A 13,487-nucleotide genomic window follows, 5' to 3' on the forward strand; every position below is an offset into this window, starting at 1 on the left:
GAGTGAGTGTGTGTGAGTACATACCTGAGTGAGTGTGTGAGTCAGTACATACCTGAGTGAGTGTGTGAGTCAGTACATGAGTGTGTGTGTGTGTGTGTGTGTGTGTGTGTGTGTGTGTGTGTGTCAGTACATACCTGAGTGAGTGTGAGTGTGTCAGTACATACCCGAGTGAGTGTGTGAGTACATACCTGAGTGAGTGTGTGTTAGTACATGAGTGAGTGTGTGTCAGCACATACCTGAGTGAGTGTGTGTGAGTCAGCACATACCTGAGTGAGTGTGTGAGTCAGCACATACCTGAGTTAGTGTGTGAGTCAGTACATACCTGAGTGAGTGTGTGAGTCAGTACATACCTGAGTGAGTGTGTGAGTCAGTACATGAGTGTGTGAGTGTGTGTGTGTGTGTGTGTGTGTGTGTGTGTGTGTGTCAGTACATATCTGAGTGAGTGTGTGAGTCAGTACATACCTGAGTGAGTGTGTGAGTACATACCTGAGTGAGTGTGTGTGTGAGTCTGTACATACATGAGTGAGTGTGTGTGAGTACATACCTGAGTGAGTGTGTGTGTGTGTGTGTGAGTACATACCTGAGTGAGTGAGTGTGTGAGTACATACCTGAGTGAGTGTGTGTGAGTACATACCTGAGTGAGTGTGTGTCAGTACATACCTGAGTGAGTGTGTGTCAGTACATACCTGAGTGAGTGTGTGTCAGTACATACCTGAGTGAGTGTGTGTCAGTACATACCTGAGTGAGTGTGTCAGTACATACCCGAGTGAGTGTGTGTCAGTACATACCCGAGTGAGTGTGTGTCAGTACATACCTGAGTGAGTGTGTCAGTACATACCCGAGTGAGTGTGTGTCCGTACATACCTGAGTGAGTGTGTGTGTGAGAGTCTGTACATACCTGAGTGAGTGTGTGAGTCAGTACATGAGTGAGTGAGTGTGAGTCAGTACATACCTGAGTGAGTGTGTATGTGTGAGTCAGTACATACCTGAGTGAGTGTGTGTGTATGTGTGAGTCAGTACATACCTGAGTGAGTGTGCGTGTGAGTCAGTACATACCTGAGAGAGTGTGTGTTAGTCAGTACATACCTGAGTGAGTGTGTGTGTGAGTCAGTACATATCTGAGTGTGTGAGAGTGCATACTTAGTGAGTGTGTGTGTGAGTCAGTACATACCTGAGTGAGTGTGTGGCAGTACATACCCGAGTGAGTGTGTGTGTCAGTACATACCCAAGTGAGTGTGTGTGTCAGTACATACACGAGTGAGTGTGTCAGTACATACCCGAGCGAGTGTGAGTCAGTACATACCTGAGTGAGTGTGTGTGTGTGAGTCAGTACATACCTGAGTGAATGTGTGTGTTAGTCAGTACATACCTGCGTGAGTGTGTGTGTGTGAGTCAGTACATACCTGAGTGAGTGTGTGTGTGTCAGTACATACCTGAGTGAGTGTGTGTGTGAGTCAGTACATACCAGAGTGAGTGTGTGCATGAGAGTCAGTACATACCAGACTGTGTGTGCGTGAGAGTCAGTACATACCAGAGTGTGTGCGTGAGAGTCAGTACATACCAGAGTGAGTGTGTGCGTGAGAGTCAGTACATACCAGAGTGGGTGGATGCGTGCGAGTCAGTACATACCAGAGTGGGTGGGTGTGTGTGTGTCAGCACATACCTGAGTGAGTGTGTGAGTCAGTACATACCTGAGTGAGTGTGTGTGTGTGTGTGTGTGTGTACATACCTGAGTGAGTGTGTGTGAGTACATACCTGAGTGAGTGTGTGTACATGCCTGAGTGAGTGTGTGTGAGTACATACCTGAGTGAGTGTGTGTGAGTACATACCTGTGTGAGTGTGTGCCAGTACATACCCGAGTGTGTGTGTGTCAGTACCTGCCTGAGTGAGTGTGTCAGAACATACCTGAGTGAGTGTGTGTACATGCCTGAGTGAGTGTGTGTGAGTACATACCTGGCGGAATGTGAGTACATACCTAAGTGAGTGTGAGTACATATCTGAGTGAGTGTGTGTGTGAGTACATACATGAGTGAGTGTGTGAGTACATTCCTGAGTGAGTGTGTGTGTGTGAGTACATACCTGAGTGAGTGTCAGTACATGCCTGAGTGAGTGTGTGTCAGTACATACCTAAGTGAGTGTGTGTAAGCACATACCTGAGTGAGTGTGTGAGTCAGTACATACCTGAGTGAGTGTGTGAGTCAGTGCATACTTGAGTGAGTGTGTGTGTGAGTACATACCTGAGTGAGTGTGTGTGTGTCAGTACATACATGAGTGAGTGTGTGTGTAAATCAGTACATACCTGAGTGTGTGTGTGTGTGTGTGTGTGTGTGTGTGTGTGTGTGTGTGTGTGTGTACTGTATGTGTGTGAGTACATACCTGAGTGAGTGTGTGTGAGTGTGAGTCCATACATACCTGAGTGAGTGTGTGTGAGTCAGTACATACCTGAGTGAGTGTGAGTCCGTACATACCTGAGTGAGTGTGTGAGTCAGTACATACCTGAGTGAGTGTGTGTGTGAGTCAGTACATACCTGAGTGAGTGTGTGTGTGAGTCAGTACATACCTGAGCGAGTGAGTGTGTGTCAGTACATACCTGAATGAGTGAGTGTGTGTGTGAGTCAGTACATACCTGAGTGAGTGAGTGTGAGTCCGTACATACCTGAGTGAGTGTGTGTGAGTCAGTACATACCTGAGTGAGTGTGTGTGTGTGTGTGTGTGTGTGTGTGTGTGTGTGTGTGTGTGTGAGAGAGTCAGTACATACCTGAGTGAGTGTGTGAGTCAGTACATACCCGAGTGAGTGTGTGAGTCAGTACATACCTGAGTGAGTGTGTGAGTCAGTACATACCTGAGTGAGTGTGTGTGTGAGTCAGTACATACCGGAGTGAGTGTGTGTGAGTCAGCACATACCTGAGTGAGTGTGTGTGAGTCAGTACATACCTGAGTGAGTGTGTGAATCAGTACATACCTGAGTGTGTGTGCGTGAGTACATACCTGAGTGAGTGTCAGTACATACCTGAGTGAGTGTGTGTACATACCTGAGTGAGTGTGTGTGAGTACATACCTGAGTGAGTGTGTGTGAGTACATACCTGAGTGAGTGAGTGTCAGTACATACCTGAGTGAGTGTGTGTCAGTACATAACTGAGTGAGTGTGTGTCAGTACATGCCTGAGTGAGTGTGTGTCAGTACATGCCTGAGTGAGTGTGTGTCAGTACGTACCTAAGTGAGTGTGTGTAAGCACATACCTGAGTGAGTGTGTGAGTCAGTACATACCTGAGTGAGTGTGTGAGTCAGTACATACCTGAGTGAGTGTGTGTGTCAGTACATACCTGAGTGTGTGTGTGAGTACATACCTGAGTGAGTGTGAGTGTGTACATACCTGAGTGAGTGTGTGTGTGTGTCAGTACATGCATGAGTGAGTGTGTGTGTAAATCAGTACATACCTGAGTGTGTGTGTGTGTGTGTGTGTATGTGTGTGAGTACATACCTGAGTGAGTGTGTGTCAGTACATACCTGAGTGAGTGTGTGTCAGTACATGCCTGAGTGAGTGTGTGTCAGTACATACCTAAGTGAGTGTGTGTAAGCACATACCTGAGTGAGTGTGTGAGTCAGTACATACCTGAGTGAGTGTGTGAGTCAGTACATACCTGAGTGAGTGTGTGAGTCAGTACATACCTGAGTGTGTGTGTGAGTACATACCTGAGTGAGTGTGAGTGTGTACATACCTGAGTGAGTGTGTGTGTGTGTCAGTACATGCATGAGTGAGTGTGTGTGTAAATCAGTACATACCTGAGTGTGTGTGTGTGTGTGTGTGTGTGTGTATGTGTGTGAGTACATACCTGAGTGAGTGTGTGTCAGTACATACCTGAGTGAGTGTGTGTCAGTACATGCCTGAGTGAGTGTGTCAGTACATACCTGAGTGAGTGTGTGTCAGTACATACCTGAGTGAGTGTGTGTGTGTGTGAGTCAGCACATACCTGAGTGAGTGTGTGTGTGAGTCAGTACATACCTGAGTGAGTGTGTGAGTCAGTACATACCTGAGTGTGTGTGTGTGTGAGTACATACCTGAGTGAGTGTGTGTCAGTGCATACCTGAGTGAATGTGTCAGTACATACCTGAGTGAGTGTGTGTCAGTACATACCTGAGTGAATGTGTCAGAACATACCTGGGTGAGTGTGTGTCAGTACATACCTGAGTGCGTGTGTGTGTGTGAGTCAGCACATACCTGAGTGAGTGTGTGTGAGTCAGTACATACCTGAGTGAGTGTGTGAGTCAGTACATACCCAAGTGAGTGTGTGAGTCAGTACATATCTGAGTGAGTGTGTGAGTCAGTACATACCCGAGTGAGTGTGTGAGCCAGTATATACCTGAGTGTGTGAGTCAATACATACCTGAGTGAGTGTGTGAGTCAGTACATACCTGAGTGAGTGTGTGTGTGTCAGTACATACCTGAGTGAGTGTGTGTGTGAGTCAGTACATACCAGAGTGAGTGTGTGCATGAGAGTCAGTACATACCAGACTGTGTGTGCGTGAGAGTCAGTACATACCAGAGTGTGTGCGTGAGAGTCAGTACATACCAGAGTGAGTGTGTGCGTGAGAGTCAGTACATACCAGAGTGGGTGGATGCGTGCGAGTCAGTACATACCAGAGTGGGTGGGTGTGTGTGTGTCAGCACATACCTGAGTGAGTGTGTGAGTCAGTACATACCTGAGTGAGTGTGTGTGTGTGTGTGTGTACATACCTGAGTGAGTGTGTGTGAGTACATACCTGAGTGAGTGTGTGTACATGCCTGAGTGAGTGTGTGTGAGTACATACCTGAGTGAGTGTGTCAGTACATACCTGAGTGAGTGTGTGTGAGTACATACCTGTGTGAGTGTGTGCCAGTACATACCCGAGTGAGTGTGTGTCAGTACCTGCCTGAGTGAGTGTGTCAGAACATACCTGAGTGAGTGTGTGTACATGCCTGAGTGAGTGTGTGTGAGTACATACCTGGCTGAATGTGAGTACATACCTAAGTGAGTGTGAGTACATATCTGAGTGAGTGTGTGTGTGAGTACATACCTGAGTGAGTGTGTGAGTACATTCCTGAGTGAGTGTGTGTGTGTGTGAGTACATACCTGAGTGAGTGTCAGTACATGCCTGAGTGAGTGTGTGTCAGTACATACCTAAGTGAGTGTGTGTAAGCACATACCTGAGTGAGTGTGTGAGTCAGTACATACCTGAGTGAGTGTGTGAGTCAGTGCATACTTGAGTGAGTGTGTGTGTGAGTACATACCTGAGTGAGTGTGTGTGTGTCAGTACATACATGAGTGAGTGTGTGTGTGTAAATCAGTACATACCTGAGTGTGTGTGTGTGTGTGTGTGTGTGTGTGTGTGTGTGTGTGTGTGTGTGTGTGTGTGTGTGTGTGTGTGTGTGTGTGTGTGTACTGTATGTGTGTGAGTACATACCTGAGTGAGTGTGTGTGTGTGAGTGTGAGTCCATACATACCTGAGTGAGTGTGTGTGAGTCAGTACATACCTGAGTGAGTGTGAGTCCGTACATACCTGAGTGAGTGTGTGAGTCAGTACATACCTGAGTGAGTGTGTGTGTGTGAGTCAGTACATACCTGAGTGAGTGTGTGTGTGAGTCAGTACATACCTGAGCGAGTGAGTGTGTGTCAGTACATACCTGAATGAGTGAGTGTGTGTGTGTGAGTCAGTACATACCTGAGTGAGTGAGTGTGAGTCCGTACATACCTGAGTGAGTGTGTGTGAGTCAGTACATACCTGAGTGAGTGTGTGTGTGTGTGTGTGTGTGAGAGTCAGTACATACCTGAGTGAGTGTGTGAGTCAGTACATACCCGAGTGAGTGTGTGAGTCAGTACATACCTGAGTGAGTGTGTGTGTGAGTCAGTACATACCGGAGTGAGTGTGTGTGAGTCAGCACATACCTGAGTGAGTGTGTGTGAGTCAGTACATACCTGAGTGAGTGTGTGAATCAGTACATACCTGAGTGTGTGTGCGTGAGTACATACCTGAGTGAGTGTCAGTACATACCTGAGTGAGTGTGTGTACATACCTGAGTGAGTGTGTGTGAGTACATACCTGAGTGAGTGTGTGTGAGTACATACCTGAGTGAGTGAGTGTCAGTACATACCTGAGTGAGTGTGTGTCAGTACATACCTGAGTGAGTGTGTGTCAGTACATGCCTGAGTGAGTGTGTGTCAGTACATGCCTGAGTGAGTGTGTGTCAGTACATACCTAAGTGAGTGTGTGTAAGCACATACCTGAGTGAGTGTGTGAGTCAGTACATACCTGAGTGAGTGTGTGAGTCAGTACATACCTGAGTGAGTGTGTGAGTCAGTACATACCTGAGTGTGTGTGTGAGTACATACCTGAGTGAGTGTGAGTGTGTACATACCTGAGTGAGTGTGTGTGTGTGTCAGTACATGCATGAGTGAGTGTGTGTGTAAATCAGTACATACCTGAGTGTGTGTGTGTGTGTGTGTGTGTGTGTGTGTGTGTGTGTGTGTGTGTGTGTGTGTGTGTGTGTGTGTGTGTGTGTGTGTGTGTATGTGAGTACATACCTGAGTGAGTGTGTGTCAGTACATACCTGAGTGAGTGTGTGTCAGTACATGCCTGAGTGAGTGTGTCAGTACATACCTGAGTGAGTGTGTGTCAGTACATACCTGAGTGAGTGTGTGTGTGTGTGAGTCAGCACATACCTGAGTGAGTGTGTGTGTGAGTCAGTACATACCTGAGTGAGTGTGTGAGTCAGTACATACCTGAGTGTGTGTGTGTGAGTACATACCTGAGTGAGTGTGTGTCAGTGCATACCTGAGTGAATGTGTCAGTACATACCTGAGTGAGTGTGTGTCAGTACATACCTGAGTGAATGTGTCAGAACATACCTGGGTGAGTGTGTGTCAGTACATACCTGAGTGCGTGTGTGTGTGTGAGTCAGCACATACCTGAGTGAGTGTGTGTGAGTCAGTACATACCTGAGTGAGTGTGTGAGTCAGTACATACCCGAGTGAGTGTGTGAGTCAGTACATATCTGAGTGAGTGTGTGAGTCAGTACATACCCGAGTGAGTGTGTGAGCCAGTATATACCTGAGTGTGTGAGTCAATACATACCTGAGTGAGTGTGTGAGTCAATACATACCTGAGTGAGTGTGTGAATCAGTACATTCCTGAGTGAGTGTGTGAGTCAGTACATACCTGAGTGTGTGTGTGTGTGTCAGTGCATACCTGAGTGAGTGTGTGTCAGTACATACCTGAGTGAATGTGTCAGAACATACCTGGGTGAGTGTGTGTCAGTACATACCTGAGTGAGTGAGTGAGTGTGTGTGTGTGAGTCAGCACATACCTGAGTGAGTGTGTGTGAGTCAGTACATACCTGAGTGAGTGTGTGTGTGTGTGAGTCAGTACATACCTGAGTGAGTGTGTGAGTCAGTACATACCTGAGTGAGTGTGTGAGTCAGTACATACCCGAGTGAGTGTGTGAGCCAGTATATACCTGAGTGTGTGAGTCAATACATACCTGAGTGAGTGTGTGAATCAGTACATACCTGAGTGAGTGTGTGAGTCAGTACATACCTGAATGAGTGTGTGTGTGTGTGAGTCAGTACATACCTGAGTGAGTGTGTGTGTGAGTCAGTATGTACCTGAGTGAGTGTGTGTGTGAGTCAGTACATACCTGGGTGAGTGTGTGTGTGAGTCAGTACATACCTGAGTGAGTGTGTGTGAGAGTCAGTACATACCAGAGTGAGTGTGTGTGTGAGAGTCAGTACATACCTGAGTGAGTGTGTGTATGTGAGAGTCAGTACATACCAGAGTGAGTGTGTGTGTGAGAGTCAGTATATACCTGAGTGAGTGTGTGAGTCAGTACATACCTGAGTGAGTATGTGTGAGTCAGTACATACCTGAGGGAGTGTGTGTGAGTCAGTACATACCTGAGTGAGTGTGTGAGTCAGTACATACCTGAGTGAGTGTGTGAGTCGGTACATACCCGAGTGAGTGTGTGAGCCAGTATATACCTGAGTGTGTGTGTCAATACATACCTGAGTGAGTGTGTGAATCAGTACATACCTGAGTGAGTGTGTGAGTCAGTACATACCTGAGTGAGTGTGTGTGTGTGAGTCAGTACATACCTGAGTGAGTGTGTGTGTGAGTCAGTACGTACCTGAGTGAGTGTGTGTGTGAGTCAGTACATACCTGGGTGAGTGTGTGTGAGAGTCAGTACATGCCTGAGTGTGTGTGTGTGTGAGAGTCAGTACATGCCTGAGTGTGTGTGAGAGTCAGTACATACCTGAGTGAGTGTGTGTGAGAGTCAGTACATACCTGAGTGAGTGTGTGAGTCAGTACATACCTGAGTGAGTGTGTGTGTGAGTGAGTACATACCTGAGTGAGTGTGTGTGAGAGTCAGTACATACCTGAGTGTGTGTGTGTGTGAGAGTCAGTACATGCCTGAGTGTGTGTGAGAGTCAGTACATACCTGAGTGAGTGTGTGTGAGAGTCAGTACATACCTGAGTGAGTGTGTGAGTCAGTACATACCTGAGTGAGTGTGTGAGTCAGTACATACCTGAGTGAGTGTGTGTGAGAGTCAGTACATGCCTGAGTGTGTGTGAGAGTCAGTACATACCTGAGTGCGTGTGTGAGTCAGTACATACCTGAGTGAGTGTGTGAGTCAGTCCATACGTGAGTGAGTGTGTGTGTGTGTGTGTGTGTCAGTACATACCTGAGTGAGTGTGTGTGTGAGTCAGTACATACCTGAGTGAGAGTGTGTGAGAGCCAGTACATACCTGAGTGAGTGTGTGAGTCAGTACATACCTGAGTGAGTGTGTGAGTCAGTACATACCTGAGTGAGTGTGTGTGAGTCAGTACATACCTGAGTGAGAATGTGTGAGAGTCAGTACATACCTGAGTGAGAATGTGTGAGAGTCAGTACATACCTGAGTGAGAATGTGTGAGAGTCAGTACATACCTGAGTGTGTGTGTGTGAGTCAGTACATACCTGAGTGAGTGTGTGAGTCAGTACATACCTGAGTGAGTGTGTGAGTCAGTACATACCTGGGTGAGTGTGTGTGAGTCAGTACATACCTGAGTGAGTGTGTGTGTGAGTGAGTACATACCTGAGTGAGTGTGTGTGAGAGTCAGTACATACCTGAGTGTGTGTGTGTGTGTGTGTGTGTGAGAGTCAGTACATGCCTGAGTGTGTGTGAGAGTCAGTACATACCTGAGTGAGTGTGTGTGAGAGTCAGTACATACCTGAGTGAGTGTGTGTGTGAGAGTCAGTACATACCTGAGTGAGTGTGTGTGTGAGTCAGTACATACCTGAGTGTATGTGTGTGAGAGTCAGTACATGCCTTAAGTGTGTGTGAGAGTCAGTACATACCTGAGTGAGTGTGTGTGAGCGTCAGTACATACCTGAGTGAGTGTTTGTGAGAGTCAGTACATACCTGAGTGAGTGTGTGTGAGTCAGTACATACCTGAGTGAGAGTGTGTGAGAGTCAGTACATACCTGAGTGAGTGTGTGAGTCAGTACATACCTGAGTGAGTGTGTGTGAGAGTCAGTACATGCCTGAGTGTGTGTGAGAGTCCGTACATACCTGAGTGAGTGTGTGTGAGAGTCAGTACATACCTGAGTGAGTGTGTGAGTCAGTACATACCTGAGTGAGTGTGTGAGTCAGTACATACCTGAGTGAGTGTGTGTGAGAGTCAGTACATGCCTGAGTGTGTGTGAGAGTCAGTACATACCTGAGTGAGTGTGTGTGAGAGTCAGTACATACCTGAGTGAGTGTGTGAGTCAGTACATACCTGAGAGTGTGTGTGTGAGTCAGTACATACCTGAGTGAGTGTGTGTGAGTCAGTACATACCTGAGTGAGTGTGTGTGAGAGTCAGTACATACCTGAGTGAGTGTGTGTGAGAGTCAGTACATACCTGAGTGAGTGTGTGAGTCAGTACATGCCTGAGTGTGTGTGAGTCAGTACATACCTGAGTGAGTGTGTGTGAGTCAGTACATACCTCAGTGAGAGTGTGTGAGAGTCAGTACATACCTGAGTGAGTGTGTGAGTCGGTACATACCTGAGTGAGTGTGTGTGAGAGTCAGTACATGCCTGAGTGTGTGTGAGTCAGTACATACCTGAGTGAGTGTGTGTGTGTCAGTACATACCTGAGTGTGTGTGTGAGTCGGTACATACCTGAGTGAGTGTGTGTGAGTCAGTACATACCTGAGTGAGTGTGTGAGTCAGTACATACCTGAGTGAGTGAGTGTGTGTGAGTCAGTACATACCTGAGTGAGAGAGTCAGTACATCCCCTGAGTGAGTGTGTTTGAGAGTCAGTACATACCTGTGTGTGAGTGTGTGTGAAAGTCAGTACATGCCAGAGTCTCCTGTGCTGCAGTTTCCTCCTGACCTGGAAGTGATTTCTGTGTATATAGGGCGGGGCTGTCAGTACTTCCTGCAAAGCATTCTGGGAGTTGTAGTGCAGTGTGAATATGTATGTGTGTATAGTGTGTATAGTGTGTAAGGTGTGTATAGTGTGTATAGTGTGTATAGTGTGTATAGTGTGTGTGTGTTCTTATATATACTATCCTTATCCCTGTATGTAATAACACTATCCTTATCCCTGTATGTACAGCGCCGCCGTCACTGTCACTGCTATGTAATAATACTATCCTTATCCCTGTATGTACAGCGCCGCCGTCACTGTCAGTACTATGTAATAATACTATCCTTATCCCTGTATGTACAGCGCCGCCGTCACTGTCACTGCTATGTAATAATACTATCCTTATCCCTGTATGTACAGCGCCGCCGTCACTGTCAGTGCTATGTAATAATACTATCCTTATCCCTGTATGTACAGCGCCGCCGTCACTGTCAGTGCTATGTAATAATACTATCCTTATCCCTGTATGTACAGCGCCGCCATCACTGTCACTGCTATGTAATAATACTATCCTTATCCCTGTATGTACAGCGCCACTGTCACTGCTATGTAATAATACTATCCTTATCCCTGTATGTACAGCGCCACTGTCACTGTCACTGCTGTGTAATAATACTATCCTTATCCCTGTATGTACAGCGCCGCCGTTACTGTCACTGCTACGTATTAATACTATCCTTATCCCTGTGTGTACAGCGCCACTGTCACTGCTATGTAATAATACTATCCTTATCCCTGTATGTACAGCGCCGCCGTCACTGTCACTGCTATGTAATAATACTATCCTTATCCCTGTATGTACAGCGCCGCCGTCACTGTCACTGCTATGTAATACTATCCTTATCCCTGTATGTACAGCGCCGCCGTCACTGTCACTGCTATGTAATAATACTACCCTTATCCCTGTATGTACAGCGCCGCCATCACTGTCACTGCTATGTAATAATACTATCCTTATCCCTGTGTGTACAGCGCCACTGTCACTGCTATGTAATAATACTATCCTTATCCCTGTATGTACAGCGCCGCCGTCACTGTCACTGCTATGTAATAATACTATCCTTATCCCTGTATGTACAGCGCCGCCGTCACTGTCAGTGCTATGTAATAATACTATCCTTATCCCTGTATGTACAGCGCCGCCGTCACTGTCACTGCTATGTAATAATACTATCCTTATCCCTGTATGTACAGCGCCGCCATCACTGTCACTGCTATGTAATAATACTATCCTTATCCCTGTATGTACAGCGCCGACTTCACTGTCAGTGCTATGTAATACTATCCTTATCCCTGTATGCACAGCGCCGCCGTCACTGTCAGTGCTATGTAATAATACTATCCTTATCCCTTTATGTACAGCGCCGCCGTCACTGTCACTGCTATGTAATAATACTATCCTTATCCCTGTATGTACAGCGCCGCCATCACTGTCACTGCTATGCAATAATACTATCCTTATCTCTGTATGTACAGCGCCGCCGTCACTGTCACTGCTATGTAATAATACTATCCTTATCCCTGTATGTACAGCGCCGTCGTCACTGTCAGTGCTATGTAATAATACTATCCTTATCCCTGTATGTACAGCGCCGCCGTCACTGTCACTGCTATGTAATACTATCCTTATCCCTGTATGTACAGCGCCTCCGTCACTGTCACTGCTATGTAATAATACTATCCTTATCCCTGTATGTACAGCACCGCTGTCAGTGCTATGTAATAATAATATCCTTATCCCTGTATGTACAGCGCCGCCGTCACTGTTACTGCTGTGTAATAATACTATCCTTATCCCTGTATGTACAGCGCCGCCATCACTGTCACTGCTATGCAATAATACTATCCTTATCTCTGTATGTACAGCGCCGCCGTCACTGTCACTGCTATGTAATAATACTATCCTTATCCCTGTATGTACAGCGCCGTCGTCACTGTCAGTGCTATGTAATACTATCCTTATCCCTGTATGTACAGCGCCTCCGTCACTGTCACTGCTATGTAATAATACTATCCTTATCCCTGTATGTACAGCACCGCTGTCAGTGCTATGTAATAATAATATCCTTATCCCTGTATGTACAGCGCCGCCGTCACTGTCACTGCTATGTAATAATACTATCCTTATCTCTGTATGTACAGCGCCGCCGTCACTGTCACTGCTATGTAATACTATCCATATCCCTGTATGTACAGCGCCGCCGTCACTGTTACTGCTATGTAATAATACTATCCTTATCCCTGTATGTACAGCGCCGCCGTCACTGTCACTGCTATGTAATAATACTATCCTTATCCCTGTATGTACAGCGCCGCCGTCACTGTCACTGCTATGTAATAATACTATCCTTATCCCTGTATGTACAGCGCCGCCGTCACTGTCAGTGCTATGTAATAATACTATCCTTATCCCTGTATGTACAGCGCCGCCGTCACTGTCAGTGCTATGTAATAATACTATCCTTATCCCTGTATGTACAGCGCCGCCGTCACTGTCACTGCTATGTAATAATACTACCCTTATCCCTGTATGTACAGCGCCGCCATCACTGTCACTGCTATGTAATAATACTATCCTTATCCCTGTATGTACAGCGCCGCCGTCACTGTCACTGCTATGTAATAATACTATCCTTATCCCTGTATGTACAGCGCCGCCGTCACTGTCACTGCTGTGTAATAATACTATCCTTATCCCTGTATGTACAGCGCCGCCGTCACTGTCACTGCTATGTAATAATACTATCCTTATCCCTGTATGTACAGCGCCGCCGTCACTGTCACTGCTATGTAATAATACTATCCTTATCCCTGTATGTACAGCGCCGCCGTCACTGTCACTGCTATGTAATAATACTATCCTTATCATTGTATGTACAGCGCCGCCGTCACTGTTACTGCTATGTACTAATACTATCCTTATCCCTGTATGTACAGCGCCGCCGTCACTGTCACTGCTATGTAATAATACTATCCTTATCCCTGTATGTACAGCGCCGCCGTCACTGTCAGTGCTATGTAATAATACTATCGTTATCCCTGTATGTACAGCACCGCC

The 13,487-nt window shown here is 46.5% G+C and overlaps 1 protein-coding gene across 2 annotated transcripts in view; it reads right to left on the reverse strand.

Annotated features, from left to right (window-relative positions):
* LOC142485990 (uncharacterized) overlaps positions 1-10,410 on the reverse strand; it is a 47,568-nt gene extending 37,158 nt beyond the window's left edge. Inside the window, exon 1 of one of the 2 annotated variants that reach the window (XM_075584648.1) lies at positions 10,328-10,410. The gene's annotated coding sequence lies outside the window, so the exon portion shown is untranslated. The remainder of the gene's footprint in view (positions 1-10,327) is intronic. The other variant, XM_075584649.1, reaches the window with a different exon arrangement.
* Positions 10,411-13,487: the final 3,077 nt, after the last annotated feature.

This window comes from Ascaphus truei, unplaced genomic scaffold (assembly GCF_040206685.1).
Source record: "Ascaphus truei isolate aAscTru1 unplaced genomic scaffold, aAscTru1.hap1 HAP1_SCAFFOLD_699, whole genome shotgun sequence".
Classification (NCBI taxonomy): Eukaryota; Metazoa; Chordata; class Amphibia; order Anura; family Ascaphidae; genus Ascaphus; species Ascaphus truei.